At 40.6% G+C, this 22,677-nt stretch overlaps 1 protein-coding gene across 2 annotated transcripts in view; it reads left to right on the forward strand.

Annotated features, from left to right (window-relative positions):
• Positions 1 to 7,259: 7,259 nt before the first annotated feature.
• The window catches only part of Greb1l (GREB1 like retinoic acid receptor coactivator), a 236,711-nt gene continuing 221,293 nt past the window's right edge, over positions 7,260 to 22,677 (forward strand). The window contains exon 1 of one of the 2 annotated variants that reach the window (XM_087593268.1): positions 7,260 to 7,387. The gene's annotated coding sequence lies outside the window, so the exon portion shown is untranslated. 2 annotated transcript variants of the gene reach the window in all.

The following is a 22,677-nucleotide window of genomic DNA, read 5'->3' on the forward strand; positions in this document are numbered from 1 at the left end:
TAGGGAGGTGGTCTTCCACCGAGCCATACCCCACTCTACCTCTAATGCTTATCTATTTATCATGTATTCCATTTTGATTTGAAAAAGAATTGAAAGATGGGTTTTGCCAGGAAGGTGTTTAACTTCTTTCTGGGCTGAGTGTTTTTCCTGTCTTGGTTTCCTGAGTGACTTGATTGACATCAGCTGATTTAAAATGACTTCTGCGCGTCTGTACTCCTTGTAATTTTTTTTACGTTTCTTTCTTTCTTTCTTTACTTATTTATTTAATTATGTGTGTGTGCGCACATGCATGTCAGTGTGCATGTGTGTGTGTATGTGTATGTGTGTGTATGTGTGTGTATTTGTGTGTGTGTGTGTGTGTGTGTGTGTGTGTGTGTGTCTGCTATATCACTTGGACTGTGGTGCATATGCAGAGAAGTCAGAAGACAACTTTCCAACTCTCAGGGGTCAGTTCCGCCCTTTGCTCATGAACTCTGAGGAGTTAATTCAGGTCAAGGAATAGTTTTAAGTCCCTATTAATAGTTTTAATATTGATACTATCAATATTTTTTCTTTCAAATACGCTGTACTTTTTATTGTAATTTTTTGTATATTCTAACATTTTCAGCGTTTATGTTAAATGCTATCATCTGGGTCATGGTGGCACACATTTTTTTTTATTTCTTTCTTTTTTTTTTAAATTTTTTTCTCCATCTTTATTAACGTGGGTATTTCTTATTTACATTTCAATTGTTACTCCCTTTCCCGGTTTCCAAGCCAACATCCCCCTAACCCCTCCCCCTCCCCTTCTATATGGGTGTTCCCCTCCCAATCCTTCCCCCATTACTGACCTCCCCTCAACAATCCTAAGTAAGGTCCACTGGGGGTCCAGCCTTGACAGGACCAAGGGCTTCCCCTTCAACTGGTGCTCTTATTAGACTATTCATTGCTACTATTCATTCATTAGACTATTCATATGCAGTTGGAGCCCGGGGTCAGTCCATGTATAGTCTTTGGGTAGTGGCTTAGTCCCTGGAAGCTCTGGTTGCTTGGCATTGTTGTACATATGGGGTCTCGAGCCCCTTCAAGCTCTTTCAGTCCTTTCTCTGATTCCTTCAACGGGGGTCCCGTTCTCAGTTCAGTGGTTTAATGCTGGCATTCGCCTATGTATTTGCTGTATTCTGGCTGTGTCTCTCAGGAGAGATCTACATCCAGTTCCTGTCTGCCTGCACTTCTTTGCTTCGTCCATCTCATCTAGTTTGGTGGCTGTATATGTATGGGGGTGGCACACATTTTTATTCCCAGTACTTAGGAGGCAGAGGCAGGCCAATTTCTAAGTTTGAGGCTAGCCTGGTCTACTGAGCTTGTTTAGGACAGCCAAGGCTTCTCAGAGAAATCATGCCTCAAACAAACTAGAAAGTTGTTAAGAACTATTAACGATGATGCAGTTCAGTTGACTGTTTTGTTCACGCGATCCTCCTCTTGATAAAGACCTCGGTTTTATGAATTTCACAATGTATAAGCCAGGCTGGCATCAAACTCTTGATCCTTCTGCCTCAGTCTCTCCTGTGTTAGAATTACAAGAATTGTACATGATGCCTGACTTGCGCTTGGTCTTAAAGATGTTCATTTATTTATTTTTGAATACGGTGTCTTACTGTGTAACCTAAGAAGTAGGAACTTAGGATCTTCCTGCTCCTAGCTCCTGTGCTATAGGATGATGGATTCATTCCATGATGCCTTGCTTTGCTAGCTCCCGCTTTAGGGGCACCGTGCCTCCTTCATGAGCAAGGAGCTCTCATAACCACACCACCTGATGGAAGTGCTGCCCAGTGGGCGGCTTCAGAGGCAGTCACGCCTCATGTTTGGAATTTGGGTTAATTCACCTTTTCCTTCCAACAAGTCCTAAAATATCCCTCCATGTGATGCTGCAGCTGAGATGCCCGGGTCCTTTATATTTTCTTTGCATGTGAGTTTTTGCTGAGAGGTGGGGCAGAGCTGAAAGCTCATATGACTTGATTCTTTATTTCTAAAGTCAGAAAACTCACAAGGATTTGTTTAAGTATAATTCATTAATAAGTAATCTAGCTTTATCATACTGAATATATAACTTAATATTTATCTTAGAAAATATTTTTCTATTATTGAGCCAATATTGTTTCTTCTTAGTTCCATTTTTCCTTTCATGTAACTGGCATACAATATAATTTCCCCTTTAAAGTATCCACTCTAGTGGTTTCTATTGTATTTGAGAAATGATACATTATCACCAAGTTTATTTTAGAGTATTTTCACTATCTAAAAACAGAGGCCTGTACTCACCCATCTGCAATTATTCCTCATTTATTCTGAAACCTCCTAGCCTCAGGTACCAACAATCTACTGTCCATCTCTAGAAGTTCTCTACTCCAGACACTCCATATAAATAGGACCATGATATATATGGCCTTATATAGCATTTGTTTACATTCACCCATATTAGTGCATGTATTTGTATTTTGCCAAATAATATGTGGCTATGTCTCATTGTGTCTATTCACTCAACAGCTGGTGAGCCTTGCTGTTAGGAACACTTGTGTTCATCTTCTTGTGATATATGAACTCTGCAGAAAGATTTTATAGTTTCGGCCTTTACATTGAAGCCTGTGATCCACTTTGCATTACTTTTGTACTTACTGTAAGGGAGATGCTCAACTTTATTCTTTTGCATATGAGCATCCAGCTGTCTCAGCACCATTTGCTAAGAAGACTACTGTTTCTCCATCAAATTATTTCAACACCATTGTTGAAAACTGATTGGCCACACATGCGTGGGTATATTTCTAGACTATTAATTCTATTCTATTGTTCTCTATCTCTCCTTTTGCCACTACCATGGCCTTTACTTCCTGTTGCTTTGTAATGAGACTTAAAACCACTGTAGTCCTTCTTGTTCTTTTTTCTAAGGTTGTTTTGACTCTTCTGGGTCCCCTGTGTTTCTTATGAATCATAGGACCATCTTCTCAGTTTCTACAAAAGCAACTGAGGTTTTGATAGGGACTACTACATTGACTCTGTAGATGAATTAGGCAATGGTAAACCTTCACATCTAGCAACATAGATGTGAACATTTATTTCTGTCTTTTATCATGTTTTATAGTCTACAGTATATAATACTTCCTTTTCCTTTTAAATTTACTTTTCAATATGTAAAGATTGTCCCCACCTTCTGTGTTTTTGTAGAGATAGGTGTGTGAAACCCAGGGCCTTGTTTATGCTGGGCAAACACTCCAGCCAATACTCACATATTTCTCTCTTCATTTCTTTCTCATAGTATATTTATTTTATGTGTTTGTCTGCACATATATCTGTGCCACATTTGTATGTCTGGTGCCCAAAGGTCAGGAGAGGGCAGGTAGCCTAGAACTGGTGTTACAGATGGTTGTGAACACCGTGTGGATGCTGGGAATTGAATCTGTGTCTTCCAAAAGAGTGATAAGTTCTCTTAACCACTGAACCAATTCTCTAGCCCAGGCCACCCACCCCTGTCCTGTCGTCTGTCTATTCTTTTGAGATGAATATCTTACTATGTTGGCCAAATTGGACTGGAATGCTACATAGCACTTGTTAGTCTCAAACTTGTGAGCCTCCTGCCTCAGTGTCTGAACTTCTAGGATTACTCATCAACATTCCTGGCTACTATTTATTTGTTTCTTAGTTTCCAAGGATAGACTGATTCTGATTGCTTCATTTTCATGACAACCTGTTCTTATTACTATTCAATTTCACTAAGTATATGGAAATCTTGTAAAGAAGTTTCTTTTGGTTCTTGAATTAACTTTTCATTTGTTCTAGCTTGTTCTTTCAAATGACAGATTCTCACTCTCATTAGTGATTTTTTTTCCTTTGGCCTACTCATATTTGTGACTAGGAATGTAGACTACTAAGCATTGTTAATTCGTAACACATCTGGAATTAGACAGACCAGGATTCAGTTTTCCACAGTGGTCCTAACCTCTGTAGTATTATCTTAGAAGTTGGATTTTTCCTTGCAGTAAATTAACTCATGAGTAGAAATTTGGTACCCCCTCTTCTCAGAGGAGAAGAGTTGTTATCGTGGTGCACAGAGATGGGAGTTACTAAGTCTTGATCCAATAAAGTATTGTAGCTGAGACATTGCTTACAATAAACTTTGGGTATGACTGACAAATAGAATATAGATGATCTCAATGGAAAACAATAATAAAATCTGTTAAATGTTAAATGAGACCAACTGCAAAACAGCTTTAAAGAAGTCAGCATGGGCTGGAGAGATGGCTCAGTGGTTAAGAGCACTGACTGCTCTTCCCAAGGTCCTGAGTTTAAATCCCAGCAATCACATGGTGGCTCACAACCATCTGTAATGGGATCTGATGCCCTCTTCTGGTGTTTCTGAAGACAGCTACAGTGTACTTATATATAATAAATAAATAAATCTTTTTTTTTAAGAAGAAGAAATTAGCAAAACTGTGAAAGAAACACAAAACTCCAAAGCTGCAGCATCCATAAATGGATGAAGTCCCCCAAGGCAATTTGCTTTCTAGTGTGTACTTCTGATATGACCACAGAATAATGACCGAGGAAGAATAGTCCAGAGTGTGGAGTCAAGGACCATGGAAACTTTGGTAAAGGAAGACTTCTCTTTGGGAACAGGACCAGGTTTAATCATAGAACTTGCCCTGTGACTAAGCAGTAAGCATCTGTAAGATTCTATTATTTGTACGACGCCCCTGAACTTGAACAGCGTAAGGAACATTTGGAAGTCATTAGTAAGCAGGTGGGAGAGTGGAGGAACTCATAGACAGTGACAGGTGAAACATTTAATAGAGTTCTAGGAGCTACTGCGTCATCTCAATCAACCACTCTCTGAGGGTTGGACTGTTCTACTATTTCACAAAAGGGGATGCTGACGAAGTCAAGTAACTTGGCCTACTATTATCACTTTTATCACTGACTTTTTACCTTGTTAAAGACTCGTTTTAGTTAATGATGATGTTATCAGTGCATTAAGCCAGCTTTCAGTAGGAGTTCAATAAATATTTGTTGAGCTACTCAAGAATACCAGAAGCCTGTGTTAGACCAAGGTCCTTCTGCCGTGCTTATTATGATATCTGCATAGTCTAGGGTGCTTAGCACTAACAAACAGTCCATGAACTAAACTGAGTGGACTCTGCACTGTGGTTGTACTTTTGAGATCGTTGATGGACGATGTTTCTCTTCCTCAATCCCACAGGCCCTGTAAAGTCTCAGAAGGACAGTGTTTTCTCAAAGTTTTTTTTATCTGCTTTAGCTCTTTCTATTTTCTTGCTTCTTTTTGTTTTTGAGACAGGTAGCTTGCTGTGTAGACAGGGTAGTCTCAAGTTCACTACATAGCCCAGGCTAGCCTGAAACTTACAACCTTGCCTCAGCCTCCTGAGTGCTGGAATCATAGACATGGGACACTAAAAGTGGTTTTCCCTGTTTACCTCTGTGTGAACGTAGGTTACATGAGGTGAACCTAGACCTCAGGTTACTGCTTATCTGCCCTTTCTACACCTGTGCTCAGTTCTCATGTGGTTACAAATTGAGTTTTCCTTTTTAATATGATAAATTAAACTGCTAACCCTCTCTCTGTACCTTCTATGTTGTAGTTATTTTTAAAATACCAATTTGATTTAAGTCTGTAATACGTACAAAATCCAGAACTGCCAGATGACACAGTGATTGATAAAGCTTGCCCTTGTGACAATTAAAACTGTCCTTATGTGTGCAGGCTATAAGGATTATTCAATTTTAAAACAAAGATGGAAACATTTTACCTCTTAGCCCCTTCTTAGGAGCTAAACAAAAACAAAGTCAGCCAAGTCTGTCTTCCTAAGGCAGGAGAAAGAGAAGACAATTCAAGCTGCGGACACAACCAAAGAGAAAAAGGAAAAAAATATTTTGGCTTGAGAGGAAAGTTTAAAAAGCAAGTCAAATATATTTAGAAATTATGCTGGTTTATTAAAGTGTTGGTAATAAGTTTACCTTTAATATCGAGGGTCAGCTCTGAGATCATATATGTACAAGAAACATTAAACAGACTGAGGAAGACTATGTACATACAAATGTCTGTACGAACATTTGTATGTATGTATGCATGTATGTATGTATGTAACAAAAGTTAAAAAAGGAGGCCATAAATTTTAGACAGAGCAAGGGTGTGTATGGGAAAAGGAAGGAGTGGGAGATTTAATTAAAAAAATTAAAAAGCAAGAGGAATGAAAATACTTACTTAGAGATCATATGTGATAGAGTTTAATTAACATTCTTTCGACTATGATTAAGAAAGTACCACAATGCTTGACAACAATGTCAACTGACCAGCAGCTGGGTCCGCAGTATCTCAAAGGGATTAAACATGTCTCAACTTTTCTGTGCTTTGCGTCTAGCATGAAGTTGCTTCTACTGGAAGCTACGGTCACTGATGTCTCTGGCAGCAGTTTCAGTTCAAGAACAGGAGCTGCAGCTTTGAATACCAGAGGCCATCAACTGAAAATTGGAGCCCCGTTTGTCACTATCTAGCCACAGCATCCCTCCAGAACTTTTGTCCCAGTAGCAACCATTAAGGACCAGAGCCAGCTGGAAGTAGCTGGTCTTGGGGAAACGTTGGTCTACGGGAGGCTCTGCAGGAGCCAGGGCTACCTTGGGAGTCCAGGAGAATAGGGCCACTGCCTTGGAGCTTCATCAGAGAGGTGCAGAAATCTGCTCAGGCTTGGAGCTCCAGGGTGGGTTTGGTTTTGTCTGCGCCCTACAACCCCGGTTTATGCAGAAGGCTCTTGACTGACTATTGCCCAGGCAATGGAACTTTGTCCCTAGATACAGTGACAAAGAAGTCACACAGTGACTTGAGAGCATTCGGAATGTAGTAGGGTCCGGAGAGAAAATAATTGTACTTCTTGACCACGCTCTTCAGCAGCACTAGGGGGCAATCCTTCTTCCCAGAAGACCCCCAGCGCACTGCCACCTCCCCATCCCAGAGTGGCCACACACATCATCCGCGCCAGAGTTCTCAAACCCAAACGTGAAGGCTACATGTAGGACTCCGCAGCACGTGGGCGTTCATTGGGCACCGTGTGCTCCCCGATACTCTAGGGATTGAAGGCGAGGGAGTCCAAAAAGCCACCAGGGTGCTCAGGCCAGGAGGGAACAGAGAGGAGGGGGGCGAGCAGGAGGGGCAGCACCTGAGGAATCCGCCTCCGGCCGCGGTGGCGCCTCGCTCCGCCCCCGGGAACTGAGCGCGCAGCCCGCGCCCTGCCTCAGAGACGCCAGCCACCGGCGGCGCTAGCCCCTCTAAGCAGAGCGCAGCACGAAGCCGCCCGGGGCTGTGGAGACCACCCTGGCCCTCTGCCCTCGCTCCCGCCGGGGCCAGGTGAGCTACTTGTGGGGACTCACGGGGGCCGGGAGGCGAGGGGACTCAGTGGCGGGCAGGGCCTGTCCTCTGGTGGGCTGGACACCTTGCCTGCACAGGGCCGCGGACTTTCTTCTGGAGGAACTGACTCGTGCGGCCGGGCAGGCGCCTGTACCAGCGGGAAACAAACCCCATCCTGGTCCCCGTCCCTGGCTACCCCCTTTCGCCGTCTGCGGCCACAGGCCTGTCACCCGGTCTCCGTTGCTGCCTTTGTGGCGGGAGGGAGGTGGCTGATGCGGTGCGGGGGTGAAGGAGTTGCGGCGAGGGGGCGCGTCCTGGCCGCTCCCCGAGCACGAGGGCATGGCTAGCGGTCCCCGAGCGCCGGACGGACAGCAAGAAGTGGGACGCGGAGGTTTCGGAGCAGAGGATGGGTAGAGCCTGGCTTGGGAAAGTTGAGAGTAGCCAGATGTGGTCAGGCATTCGCTGGGGTCCACGCCAAATGTCACTTCGTCACACGCGCGTCTTCCGGTCAACATTTCCATTTCTCTGAGAGCGGTTCCTATCTGCTCTTATTCTGAATGGGACACAAAGGGTTGTGTTGACAGCTGACCGTGAAAATATACGGTGAGGTGAGGAGTGCCCTGGCCAGGCGGGGTGAAGGTTAGCGGTTGGTTAAAGTCCCTGATTCCTGAAGTCCTTCTTCGGAGCCTCATTAAAAGGAGATTATCTGTTCACTGCATGGAGTTTCTCATTGAAACCAAGCCTTAAAAACATGCAGGACGGAGAGGATTTTTGCGCCAGAAAGCTAAGAACTGAGCTGTGTTCCTTTTTCTTCTATAAACTCCATCCCGGACCCGTGTCCCTGACTAAATAAAAAAAAAATTTGATTTCTACTTTTGAAACCGTGAGATTCTACACTCTGCCTCTCTTGAGAAACCGTCCTCAAATCCCATTTTAAAACAGCCTTGTAGATATAAGCAGTTCAAAAGGGTTTACCCGATTTTTCCTCTTAAAAACCACTCGCACCTCTGTCCTATTCTGATCGGAAATTCTGCCTTGAGTTTAGTTATTGTTTTGATTCTTTTTCTTTCTGAAAACTAGTGGAATGGCAATAAGAAAAAGTCACTTAAAAAGAGAAAACTTTAGAATAGTTTGTTTCGTTGATTTAGTAATAAAATTACATGCATATAAGTATGTATTTTGAAAAGGAAATGTAAACCTTAATAAATAGAGAGACGTGGCAGAAATTCAGTAACAATTTCAAGCAACATTAAAGAGTGTGTGTACACATTAAACTCCCTCTTCTATCCGTAGTTTCTTCTCCTGGAGGGAGCTATAGTTGTTAAGTTATATGATAAATTCCTGTTCACATGGAAATAGAGGAGAAAGGGAGTAGAATATAAGTAGAGATTGTTCCTATCTAGAGACATATGTCTATTAATAGTAGCAATTACACTCTGATGTCCTCTTGTGATTACATAGACTTTCATTTGGCCTGTGGTGGATACTTACTACCTTGATGATCGGTTAGAAAGCTAAACTCTTCGAACAAATGTTTAAGTGCAAAGCAGAACACCCTTTCTTCAAGCTAGTTCTTGTAAGCTTTATTTCTCTCTATCTTGAACCTCTAGGAAGCAGAGCAAATGGTAGTTACTTTGTCTGCCAGAATGTTTCTTTGAAAGCACCAAGTAGACATTTGTAATCTCCCATTGGCATAACATATATAACAACATTTTAAAGGGGTGGTGCTCAGTAGTAGGGCACTTGGTCTGAGACCCTGGGTTCAAACTACACACACACACACACACACACACACACACACACACACACACACACACACCAAGAGGCATATGGAGGCCAAGTTTAAGATCTCTTTATCTGGGGCCTAGACTTGCAATAAGCTAACCACAGAAAGTACTTTTCTTGGCAATGTTCTCCTGCTCTCTTAGTTAAGTAAAAGGAATTACTATGTAGCCAGTCCTTCTGACTCCTAAGTTCTATTGTTTACATAGTTGAGGTGTTCTAAGACTAGATCAGAATGGCCATTGGACTGTAGATAGTCAGTAGGATAATAAGAATATTCTCGAAGTAGATTCATAAAGGAGAGGTTAGAGATGTTTGAAATACATTTCTGTCCTTAGGATTTGGTATCTCTGGAGAACAGTGACTTGACTTTCTCACAAAATGTCTGTTTCTGCTGGTGGTGCAGGCCAACTCTGGAGTCAAATGTGCCTCTGCATGTCACCTGGGAGAGAATCCTCTTTACAATTCGTGATGATATTTTAAGGAAAATCACTCTTCCAAAATTGTTACTTTTTTCTTGTGGTAAAGTGGAAGTGAAGTTCATTTGTTTCAAAGAGTCTTGATGATTTCATTAGTAACTCTCAAGAGTATTGAGGCTAGAAATACTCTTTACAGCTATGATATTTTGGTTACTATGTAAATGTACATTCATATTCTTAATAGGAAAGGAAACTTCAGATCATACCCAGCCTCTGAACTGAGTGATTACAAAGTTGTGAAAGTAAAAAAATTTGAGTCACTATGAAAAACCTCAGTTAAGGGATTTAAAAATGTACTATAAGTAGTGATTGCCACCATCATTGCTATTAAGATGGAGGTCTATTCTACAAAATGAATTACAACAAAATCTTGAAAATGCTTGGTGGGGATGCTAAGATCATAAATTGGAAGAATACATTTGTAAAGACACTTAAGTAATCTTGATCTACTGACAAATCTCCCCCTAGATTAAGATTTGGGATTTTGTGGTGATGAGAAAAATGTGAGCATTTTTCCTTTTCAAGTCCTTAGGATTTGTTTTTTGGGGAGGCAACATAGTGTGGTTGTAAATGGATAGTTTCAAAATTAGAAGTTCTGGGTTCAAACCTAGTTGTGATATATAATGAAAATATTGGTTAAGTAACTTACTTTCTAAGAATTTAACTTTCTAATCTATAAAATGGGTTATAATAGTAGTTCTCTAAAAGGTTAAGATAAAAAGAAATAACACACGAAAACACATATGAATGTTTTCCCTTTTATTAGGAAAACTTAAGGTTTCTGGTAATTTGAAACAAATTATTAGTATTTGGTCAGGGTAAAATTGAATCCATTTTTTAATTTGCAGCTTTTGGTCTTTCACATGGGAGGAATAGTTTCCCTATAGTATTGCTATGGTTTTCTAAATGGAGTTGTGGGCACATTGTTGCTCCCATGACTTTGTGCTAGACTATAAGATGATTGTGTAAACAAAGTCAGTTACAATATTCATGCAGAGTACATTAAGTCATTCAGTAACCTTTCCCAGATCAGTGGTAGTTTTGCTTGTTTTCATCCTGTGCTTCTTAACTATCATTGGTTTAAACTTGGGAAAGTCACTGTTAAAATTAATGTTTAGCATCATACATAAGTCTTACTAAAATGACAAGAGTACTCTCTCTTTCCCTGAAAGGCTGCTTAACAAGTAGTAGAATTGGCATCACAATTTATAGTCTTTTTTTTTCTTTCAATTTAGAATACTTCTAAAAAACCAGAGAGAGACAATTTATGATCTCCAATTAGGTTATCTACAAATGGGTCATGAAGTTATGCCCCTTGATTAGTGCTCTTATATAGTTGAGGTAGCTTAGTCTACACAAAAGCATGCCCTTGTAAGTTCTGGAGAACCAGCAGCCCTGATATTTTTGGCAAACACATCCAGTGTGGATAAAGCTGCTCTTTGTGCCCTGAGCTCCAGGAGGGCTCTATTTTGTCCTCTTTCTTCCCCCATTCTTGACTGACTGGCCACTCCTCCAAGTCCAGATGTGAAGTCACATAGTCACAACTCCGTATTTACCTCTGCCACACGCTGGTCAGTGTACGTTTCTGTCTTGTCTATACACAGCAAAGCAGATAGAGAACTGTCTTTTCTTTACCTTATGACTGTCTTCAGTAGTCCTTATAGTAGACTGCAGTGATTGACAATCAATCCTTGAGAAATGTTTGCTTCAGAGAACCATGTCTTGGGTTGCCTACTCTGTTCCTGGGCATGGTTCTGTTTTTAAGATACCAGTCTAGAAGCAGACTTCAATCATATCCTGTGTTGCTGAGCTCACTTGTATTTACAAGGTTAGGACACTTTCTTAATTTGGCTCTTTTAACATTCTGTGGGCTCAGAAGGGGTTTCTTGGGTTTTGTTCTGGAAAACAGGGTAAGCAATTACTGCTTTAGTTACCAACTTTTTGCAAAGGACTGTTGTAAAGATAAAATGAAAGAATGTGGACTTTTTTTTAGGGGGAGAAAAGGCCCACAAAGTTGTACTATGTTGTCAAAATTATACAGCGTTACCCCCCTTTTAGGAGTGGTAGAACACTCCTTATAGGCTTTGAGAAAGCTTCAACTTAACGTGATAGACCTTGGAGCTAGGTGCAGAGTCTAAGCCTTAATCTACTGAGTTAGAAACTCTGGGAAGCAAGGCTACCAGTCTGCGTCTTAACCATCTATATAGTGCTAGGTGACTATTCTGGGGGAGAAAGAACCTTTAACACCCACTAAAACAGTGTTCTACAAGATAATCGTTAGTTGTAAATGGATCTTAAATGTCTTCAAGTCATTTTGCATGCTAAACATAGGGCGAAAGTTAGCTATTACTATTATCATTAGTTACTATTTGACATTTAACTTCTTAAAATGTAATTCAAGCAAGAATTACAAATTCAGACACCTGATTGGTCAAACACTAACATGTGGGGTGAAGCCAAACACCTATAAAACAGTAACCCTTGTTACAGCTGCGTTGATGAAGTGGCTAAGAAAGTCTGAAGATGGCAGAACCTCGAAGACTCCTCCAGCTGTTACCTAGCCACTGGAAACTGTGGCTAGGCTGTTTAACAGGCTAGATAAAGCACCAAGTTTACATTTTTATATGAACTTAAATGTTGGCGAGGGATTTTAATGACACGAATTGACCCAACAAACAAACCTGGAAGCTAGATCATTTTCATCCTCAGAATCAAGCAATGTGGGCAAAAAGATTTGTAACTAACTTGTGATGACAGAAGAAATGGTGCTGTTCATCACACGATAGTAAAAAAGATAGTAAAAAAAAAAGCGTTCAGATCGTAACACTTCAATAGACGAAAGTTGTGTCGTGTAAAGAATTGGCTATTATCTTCTACTAAGAATGGAGGTTAAAAGTCAGGTTTTTCTGGAGAGCCATTTGGTATCCTGTATCATGACTTAATCAACTGCCTACTGTAAGACCGTAACCCCAGGCCAAGGTAGTTAATTAACACCTCGGAGTCAACTTAGCTTCTCAACCCTGCTAGTCACATTTACGTGCTCAGGAGCTACGTGTGGTTGCTGACTGCCGTGCTTAGTATAAATAAGAGCAGTTCCTGGATAGGAGTAAGTTCAGTTGGAGGGCACTGAATTCCTTAGAAATTTCCCTCCCTGGAATTCGTTGGAAAGAATAATTAGATGCGATGTGGTGGCTCACAATTGTAATCTGAGCGCTCAGGAGCCTGAGGCAGGAAGATGTGGAACTGGTGGCCAGCCTGAACTACTCAGCATGACTCTGTTTCAAAGAAAAAGGAAAAACAAAATTAAAAGTAAAAGTTTAGGACTAGAGAGATGGTCCAGTGTGTAAAGACACTTGCCACCAAGCCTGAAGGAAGGAGTGAACCAACTCTGGTGAGTTGTCCCCTGACATCTATACATAATTCATGCATGCACACACACAGTGAGGAAGTAAGGAAGTAAGGAAGTAAATAAGTGTTTAAGAAAGAGCATACACTTTAGAAAGAATGTAAACACTCAGTTAAAAGAAAAAAAAACAGCTACCAGTAAATACTTGTGAAAAGTGTATTGAATCCATTAGATGAAAATATCTATGATGGAATCATTTTGCTCATTTAGGTAGATAGCTTAATGTACAAGAAATTAGGGAGCCCATCCTCCTCAAAAAATACACAGCCTTTCGCTGCGGATTCTTGTTAAAAAGCCACAGCCCAACCTCCCCTCTACTGTTGAATGAGATCACGTTGTATTTGTGTCACATGATTGAGTTACAATCCTGAGCTCTAAAGCCCCATTCTAACTGTAGGACTCACCATCTTTGTGGGACAAGTAAAATACTAAACAATGGAGAATGATGGAGACATGAGCCTTAACCGTGATGTGCAAGAGAGGAGCGCAGAGCCTGATGGTCCTGCAGATCCAAAGCTGACACAAGGTGACAAGGAGATATCTGAGAGGAGTCCCCGCGCAGATTCCGTATTGATGGCGTAGCCGAAGCCAGAGGCCTCGAACCAGACCATTGCAATGAACGTTTGCTAGAAAAGCTGTTTGGGCAAAGGGAATATTGTGTGACACACTGTGGCACACCAGTTTCCACAGGGATAATGTTTTGTTCGTTTATTAGTTTTGTTTTCTTGGAGCAGGGTTGGAGGGCAGATATGGAAGGGCAGATGTGGAAGGATTAGGAGATGAGAGGGATTGGGGTGCATGATGTGCAGTTCACAAAGAACCAATAAAAGTTTAAAAGAAGAAAGAAGAAAGAGAAGAAAAAGAAGTGAGCTTGAGGTTGTAGCCTTCAGAAGCAACACTGAGTGTAGAGCTGAGTGAGTGAGGGACTGAGCCCTTGGGAGTTTACAGATGAGGTAGGAGAGGAGTTTTACATCAATTCTTTGTCTTCTCTCCTGTGCTGCAGCTGTGAATTCTTTGGAAGGAAATCAAACATCCCCAAGGTCACCGTGTTTCAGGGTCAACACCTGTCACATTTACTTGTGAAATTTAGTCCTGACTTACTAAACATTTCTGAGGTGCAGCCTATAAATGTACCTTGTAAGTCTTCCCTAGTGCTTTTCCTGGACACAGAAGTTAGATCTCCTTCAACGTATCACCCTATAGACATAGTTTTATAGCATAGATTATGGGAACTTGCCATGGATGCAGGTTATGGTGTGAAGAGAAGATGTGATTGGAGCATAACTTCTCTTATTAACTGTGTCATTAGATCAGATGTAAGCAAGCCACTGTTTCATTGAGCTTACTCATGCGTCTTTACGGTGTTTAGGGGACAGAAAAACTGTGGCTATTGATTGTTTCCAAGTCAGAGAGCCAAGGAAATGTCTCCTGACAGTTCTGCCTCATCTCCTCCAAGTCTGTTCCTTTTCTTTTCAATTTAAGTTTTTTATTTGATTTATTTATGTGTGTGTGTGGGTGGAGGTGTGCATGTGTGCCATGGCATGCGCTACTTTGGCAGGGTCCTTTTACTTTGACCTGTGTTTCGGGGATTGAACTCAGGTCATCAGGTTTACTTGGCAAGCCCTGAGCCATCAACTGTCCTGTCTGCACCCCACCACACACACACCTTTTAAGGAAGAACACAAATCTATTATATTGCTTTATTTTTTCCATTTTTCTGTCTGCCATCTTTAAATCTGGTTTTAAATATCATGACATTTTGGCGTCAACACCATAGTGTTTTAGTTGCTACTCTTTTTACATCTCTGTGAATCTTTATGTACATATTTACCAACAGAAGTACTTTTATAGCAATAGGATTATATCATACTCTTTAAAACTAGTAGTAATCTCTTTTTAAAAAAGGTTTTATTTTTATTTTATGTCTCTCTGTGTGCGTATGGGTGCATGTGAGCTGTGGTGTGCATGTGGAAGTCAGAAAACAGCTGTGAGGAGTTGGTTTTCTCCATCTTTATCTACCTTCTCAGATGTCAGGCTTGCACCAGAGGGCAGCAAGAGCTGCTAACCATCAAGTTGCCTCGCTAGCATAAAGGCAGGCTTGTAGGCTCTCTCTTTCTCTGTCTCTGTCTCTCCCTCTTGCTCTTCCTCACTTGCTCTCGCTCTCGACTTCTCTCTCTCCCCCCTTCCCTTTCCTTCCCATCCCATTCTCCTTCTCCCCTTCCCTCCTTCCCTTTCTTCAAGAGAGCATTGGGCCCCTCCAGCTGGAGTCACAGGCAGTTGTGAGCTGCCTCATGTGAATGTTGGGAACTGAGTCCAGGCGCTCAGCCAGAGCAGAATATGTTCTTAACCTCTGACCCATCTCTCTGCCCTTAAAATATGTGTAATACTTTAAAAATATATTGCAAATAACATGTTTCACTGTTTACAGAATCACAATTCAAAATAGTCCATAAATATGAAAAATGCCTAGCTCTATGTGTTTGGAAATTCAGTGACAAATCATAATAAGCTATACCACTTGATATTAATATAGAATGTTAATATACATTAAAATGTCAAAAATCATATTGTTTCCTCACTGAAAAACTCATGGAGATATTTTGTTCTAAAATGTATATTAAAATTTACATTAAAGCCATGAAACCTAATGCCCCCTCTCAAGGTTTTCTGTTTCTTAAGAATTTTTTTAAAAAAAAATTGAAAGTTACTTATTTACTTATGTGCATGGATGTTTTTGCCTCAATGTATGTATGTGTGCCATGCGTCTGCTTAGTTCCTGAGAACATCACAAGGCATCAGATCTCCTGGTCCTAGAGTTATGTGTGGTTGTGCCACCATGAGGGTGCTAGGAATCTAACGCAAATCTTGCAAGAATAACAAGCGCTTTAAACCACCGAGCCGTCTGTCAAACCCCTTAAATAGAATCCTAGGTAGAACAATAACATGTCGACAGTATTAATCCAGAAAAGAAACATTATAGTCTCAACAGTCTTAAAAATGTGTCATTACTATTTTGTGTGAAGGAATCACCAAAACATATACATAATTTAAAACATTAGCATGATAGATTGATCTCTAGCATTCCCGCGATCTCTGGTGACATGGGCGTTTTAAGTTTGTCTAGCTTCTCTTCTGCAGATTGGTTTTTCCACCCATGCCCTTCTAAAGATCTGAGTATCTTTTCAAAGTCAGTCTCCACCAGCAGCCTCACAGCCTTTCCCAAAGGAAAACACCTTAAACCTTAGAGTACTCATCTGCTACCAGCTGTGTGTGGCAAAAGAAAAAGCAAGTGCATTTAATAGCAGTACATTTACTCTATCACTGACATATCCAAAGGACTGTAAGAGAGTAATTAGTCAACACCAGACACAAACGATCTCTCTGTGTGACCTTCTCTGTTCATTTATCCAGTTTTGTTTTTCTTGAGAGATGGATTTCTGTATAGCACAGGCTACTCTCTAACTCACAATCCTGTCTGAGCTCTACCTGTAATGAGAATTATAGGTATGGAGCCCTGAACCTGGTTGCCAGGGTCTCTAAGGCACTCTACTGTCAGCTCTTTTGGGACTTGTCTTGGTTCAGCAAGTTTTTGTTATCCCAATATTTTGCAGCATACTCAAGATTTAAATGGTCACCCAGGATTTTACTGTGTAGTCTTGGTTAGCCTAAAACTTGCTGTTTATAACCAGCCTCCCAAGTACTGGGATTAGAGGCTTGCGCTACAGTGTCTACTTAAGTGTTTGTTTTAAAGAGAGTTTAATCAAATCCCCAAAGAGATGCCCAAATCTCCTTGGACAAAAATATATCACATGCCCATTGAGAAGGAAAATGGACACATGTAGAACCTTTGAGATTTCCCTGAACCTTGCAGAAAGGTCTGCTCTGAGACAATCATACATGAATTTGGTGGTTGTTAATAGGAAGGTGAGAAAGTAGCTGGTTAGGCAGCCAACAGTCTTCAGCATGAAACTAAATTCCATTATTCCTTTCAAGGCTTTTCATAGTCTGACACCACAAAAATCTAATAGGAAAGAAACCTCAATTCTAAAGAAGCCAATCCGTTGTCTCCTCTGCCTGTGTATCTTACCCGAACATTCCGGCTTGTATCTTGATTCATGTTTCTCTTTCATAAAATGTTCTCCTTAAAATTTAGAACAGATATGGGTGACTGGTTAAATGAAAATTAATTAAAAGTGGTTAGTTTGTATGTACAGATGTGTATGTATAGGCCAGAGGACAACTGCAGCTGCCATCCTTAGAAACACTGTCCTCTTTCTTTGAGACAGTGTTTCTCATAGGGATCTGGGCTCACCAATTAAGCTACACTCCCCCAGGGATCAAATGCTAAATGTGATGTATTTTTGACAACGTTCTTAGTGAAAAATTGTATTAGAATTGTTTGAGACTGGGAGGTAGTAAGTGGACCACCTGGATAATCCACCAAAGTGGTTAAGTTCAGATATTCTAAAGGGTTGATACTGCCATAGAGACCCCTGAGCCAGGAGTATGCCTTATCTAAATGAGGCCTTGGAGCAGGATTGGTTTAGGAATAGCATAATGCATGGCATTGTTTCATATCTGTTTTCGGAGCATGGGGTGGGGGCAGGGGAAGGGAGAGGAGAACAGATTATTTGTATATGCACAAAACACTTTGAAAATTAGCCATAAAAGACATTGTGACCTCTGTACTCTTCTCTCCTTAATCTTCTCATAGAATTTAATAATTTGCAACAGCTTTAATGGTCTTGTTTGATGCTTTAATTAATGAAGGCCAATGGATCTTGTCTCACACATTGTATATATATTGTTTCTAACCCGTGAAATTTTTATTTTTAAAGTTACAAAAAAGTAAGAAAAAGAAAGAAGGAAAGAAAGGAAGGAAGGAAGGAAGGAAGGAAGGAAGGAAGGAAGGAAGGAAGGAAGGAAAAGGAAAAGGGAAGCTCAAGAAGATACACTGTTTCACAAGCCAGCTAGGTAGTCTTAAGTCTGCATGCAGAAAGAGGCTGCTTGATTTCAGAGCTATCTTTCCTTCCTTAAGTCATCCTCTTGACATTTCTGTCTATATTATAAGACCCAATGAACATTAATTGTGTCTTAAAATATTTTTTTAGTGTCCAGGAAGACAAGTTGGGGAAGGTGTGTGCTTAAGTGACATATTAACTCTTCCATACCTCAGGGGAAATAGGCTGTGCATGTCTGTATTGTGGTCCTGTATTGATCAGCAGGGATCAAACCTTGGGTTCTTCGCTCATCAAGTTTGAACCAAGGCTCCAAAACTGCAGATGATTAGTTCCTTTTCTTTATTTCTGTAACTACAGCTCTTGGAACAAACACATAGAATAAATATTTATTAATAAGCAAATAAATACCATCTGTTGAGACCTGCTAGCCTTAGTCTATGATTATATAACCTCCTGTCCTGAACCAAACTTCATTCAGATTGAAGCTATTGTCCACAAACTCTTGTAGGGAAGGGAGGGAGAGTAGATGGGGCAGTATAACCTTTATACCTTCACTGGAATGCTAGGCTTAGACTCATGTCCTTTGAAAGTTAGGTTGAATAAAGGTTGTCAACAAGGAAAATAAATCCGAAGCAATTCTGGGGCTGAGGTTGAAGAGAGAGCCATTCTTCTCATCAACTCTCTTATGAAGTTTGCAGATTATGTTTGTAATTCTTTTGCATATTTAATTCATTCTCAAATTTACATTTTAGTAATTTTCTTATATGCTTTAAGTAATATAGGCTTGGTACATGCATTTAATCCCAGCACGCAGGCGGCAGAGGCAGGTGGATCTGGGCAGCCTCACCTACACAGAGAGCTCCAGGGCAGCCAGAGCTGCACAGTGAGCTCCAGGACAGCCAGAGCTACACAGTGAGCTCCAGGACAGCCAGAGCTACACAGAGAAACCATGTATTTTTTTTTTTTTACATTTCAAATGTTATTTCCTTTCCTGGTTTCCAGGCCAACAACCCTCTAACCCCTCCCTCTCCCCTTCTATATGGGTGTTCCCTCCCCATCCTCTCCCCATTACTGCCCTCCCCCCAAGAAACCCATTCACTGGGGGTCCAGCCTTGGCAGGACCAAGGGCTTCCCCTTCCACTGGTGCCCTTACTAGGCTATTCATTGCTACCTATGCAGTTGGAGCCCAGGGTCAGTCCATGTATAGTCTTGGAGTAGTGGCTTAGTCCCTGGAAGCTCTGGTTGGTTGGCATTGTTGTTCATATAGGGTCTCAAGCCCCTTCAACTCTTTCAGTCCTTTCTCTAATTCCTTCAATGGGGGTCCCTTCTCAGTTCAGTGGTTTGCTGCTGGCATTCGCCTATGTATGTGCTGTATTCTGGCTGTGTCTCTCAGGAGAGATCTACATCCAGTTCCTGTCAGCCTGCACTTCTTTGCTTCATCCATCTTATCTACTTTGGTGGCTGTATATGTATGGGCCACATGTGGGGCAGGCTCTGAATGGGCGTTCCTTCAGCCTCTGTTCTAAACTTTGCCTCCCTATCCCCTCCTAAGGGTATTCTTGTTCCCCTTTTAAAGAAGGAGTGAAGCATTCGCATTTTGGTCATCCTTCTTGAGTTTCATGTGTTCTGTGCATCTAGGGTAATTCGAACATTTGGGCTAATAGCCACTTATCAATGAGTGCATACCATGTGTGTTTTTCTGTGCTTGGGTTACCTCACACAGGATGATATTTTCCAGTTCCCTCCATTTGCCTATGAATTTCATAAAGTCATTGTTTTTGATAGCTGAGTAGTATTCCATTGTGTAGATGTACCACATTTTCTGTATCCATTCCTCTGTTGAAGGGCATCTGGGTTCTTTACAGCTTCTGGCTATTATAAATAAGGCTGCTATGAACATAGTGGAGCATGTGTCTTTGTTATATGTTGGGGCATCTTTTGGGTATATGCCCAAGAGAGGTATAGCTGGGTCCTCAGGCAGTGCAATGTCCAATTTTCTGGGGAACCTCCAGACGGATTTCCAGAATGGTTGTACCAGTCTGCAATCCCACCAACAATGGAGGAGTGTTCCTCTTTCTCCACATCCTCACCAGCATCTGCTGTCACCTGAGTTTTTGATCTTAGCCATTCTGACTGGTGTGAGGTGGAATCTCAGGGTTGTTTTGATTTGCATTTCCCTTATGACTAAAGATGCTGAACATTTCTTTAGGTGCTTCTCAGCCATTCGGCATTCCTCAGCTGTGAATTCTTTGTTTAGCTCTGAACCCCATTTTTAATAGGGTTATTTGTCTTCCTGTGGTCTAACTTTGTGAGTTCTTTGTATATTTTGGATATAAGCCCTCTATCTAGGATTGGTAAAGATCTTTTCCCAATCTGTTGGTTAGAGAAACCCTGTCTTGAAAACAAAAACAACAACAAAAGGAAGTCATGCATTTTTACTTATAATATCACATAGTGGGATATAACCCTGAAAGGGATAGTTCTGTAAAATGTAACCATTTTTATAAGGAATAAATACTATAATATGTATTGCTGATTAGGTTTTAAATTAGCAAAGCTTCCCAAAACCAAAGCATTGTGGAATTGTTTCAGACATTATTTCCGGTAGATTATCCTAGGTCTGTATGTGGCAAGAAACCAAAGTTCATGTATTATAGTCAGTATAATTCCATTTTAGATTAAAGGCTGTTTTTAGTTTGTAGTGATATTTTTTAAAGGCAACAATAATTATAATATCAAACGCAATTTTCATTTGGATAAGAAGTAACTATTTTCTCAAATGAATTTGTCACTTCCTGAAAAAACATTTTTTTCTTATAGTTTTCTGACTGAGCAAGAGGTTGATATCCAGTGGTGGTGATAGAATTCTCCACTGGGCAGGAAATTAATGCTAGAATTAAGTTAATAAGACTTTGTTAGGCACCTGTGGCTGGAATGAGTATTGTAAGAGAGACAGACATATGCAGAGTAGTTCCTTCCCTGGAGAAAAGGACAGCCAGTTACAAGATGGTACTGGGGCTTGTGGTTCTGTAGATTCAGATTTAATTTCATAGGAAGTATATTCCTCAGGCAATCACTAGTGCAATAAAATTACACAGCATAACATGTAAGGGTATTTATTCTGTTTTCCAACACCAAAATTATAAGAGAATCTAATTAAAGCTGAAACCTAATGGAGTTTAAGTATACATTCCTCTCTCTTTTTTAAAAAATTTTTCTTTAAGCTTTAAACCTGCTTCTGAGGCACTGGAATCTGAAGCAACTGGGGTGATACGGAGGCTAAGGGGATAATGTTCCACTAAGCTCTGTTCAGTCACTGATGCTGCATGGATACTAAAACTATGACATGCATCCTTTGGAGAGGGATAGGTATTGTGTGTGTGTAGGTCTGTGTGTATGTATGTGCGGTGTATGTACGTGTGTGTGGGTATGTACAGGCTGTGGTGCATGGGCGTAGGTCAGAAGACGACTTTCAGGAGTGGTTTCTTTCCTTCTGGAAACCCTGGGAATTGAATTCAAATCTCAAGGGTCCACCTCACTGGCTTATCCACTTTATTATCTTATTGTCTATATATCTAGCTTGGCCTCACCAGTCCTCTAGACTGGCTGTCTAGTAAACTTGGAGATCTACTTGCTTCTATCTCCCCGGTGCTAGGATTAGGGACACATATCCCTGCATCTGGCTGTTCTGTGAATGCTGGAATCTCGATTCAGTTCCTTTTCCCACTGAATTATCTCCTCAGCCCAGGAAGATGGAGGAGAAATGGAATATTAATAGTAGTTCATGCCCTTCTTTTGTATTATACAGCAGAAGCCAATTTTGAATAAATGTACCCCTGTTGAAGTGACATTTCTGTACAAGTTTAATGCACACGGAATTATCAATTAGAAAGAAAATGAATGAAGAGTCATTTTAACCATCAGGCTGTGTTCAAAGCACATTTTCAATTATATAAGGTGACTTCATATATTACTATATATGTAATATATATTACTATTCTAATGATACAAGTAGATGATGAAGAAACACATAAGCATAGTTCTTAAAACTTCTTAAAAATTATTTTTTAAAGGCAGAGGCAGACAGATTTGAGTTCAAGGCCAATTCCAAGTGGGTTCTGGGATGCCCAGGGCTACACAGAGAAACTCTGCCTCAAAAGAACCAATCGTCAGCTTATATGTTGCTTACAAAATAGTGGTTTCTATGGTTTTCTTCTTCACACATCCTAATTTTCAGTCAACCCACTTCTCAGCCCTCCTAGCTCTAAAGACTGTTAATCCTTTAACCCTTAGTTACGCCCGCTCTTTTTTCATATTACATGTTCCTAAAGTATTTTCTTATAATTAATTCAAGCATTGGAACCCTTGGTGCTGTTCATCAATGAAAACTGTGTGTTAACTTAGCTGTATACTTTTATTCTGTATAGTAATTTAAAAATAAGATAAGATTGAGTAAACATATATCACAGATATTATCTATTTTTAAGTTTTCTATTAGTCTAGTGAAATTAAATTTTGTACCAGGTTTGTAGACCACTGTAAGGCAGAAAGTCCAAGTTAGAGTGCAAAGTGGAAAGAAAAAAAGGCTTAATTAACATGATTAGAACACAGTACTTACATAAGTGTGTTAAATCATCTTTATTTTATCTATTTAATTATCTG

This window comes from Rattus norvegicus, chromosome 18, assembly GCF_021556685.1.
Source record: "Rattus norvegicus strain SHRSP/BbbUtx chromosome 18, alternate assembly SHRSP_T2T, whole genome shotgun sequence".
NCBI lineage: Eukaryota > Metazoa > Chordata > Mammalia > Rodentia > Muridae > Rattus > Rattus norvegicus.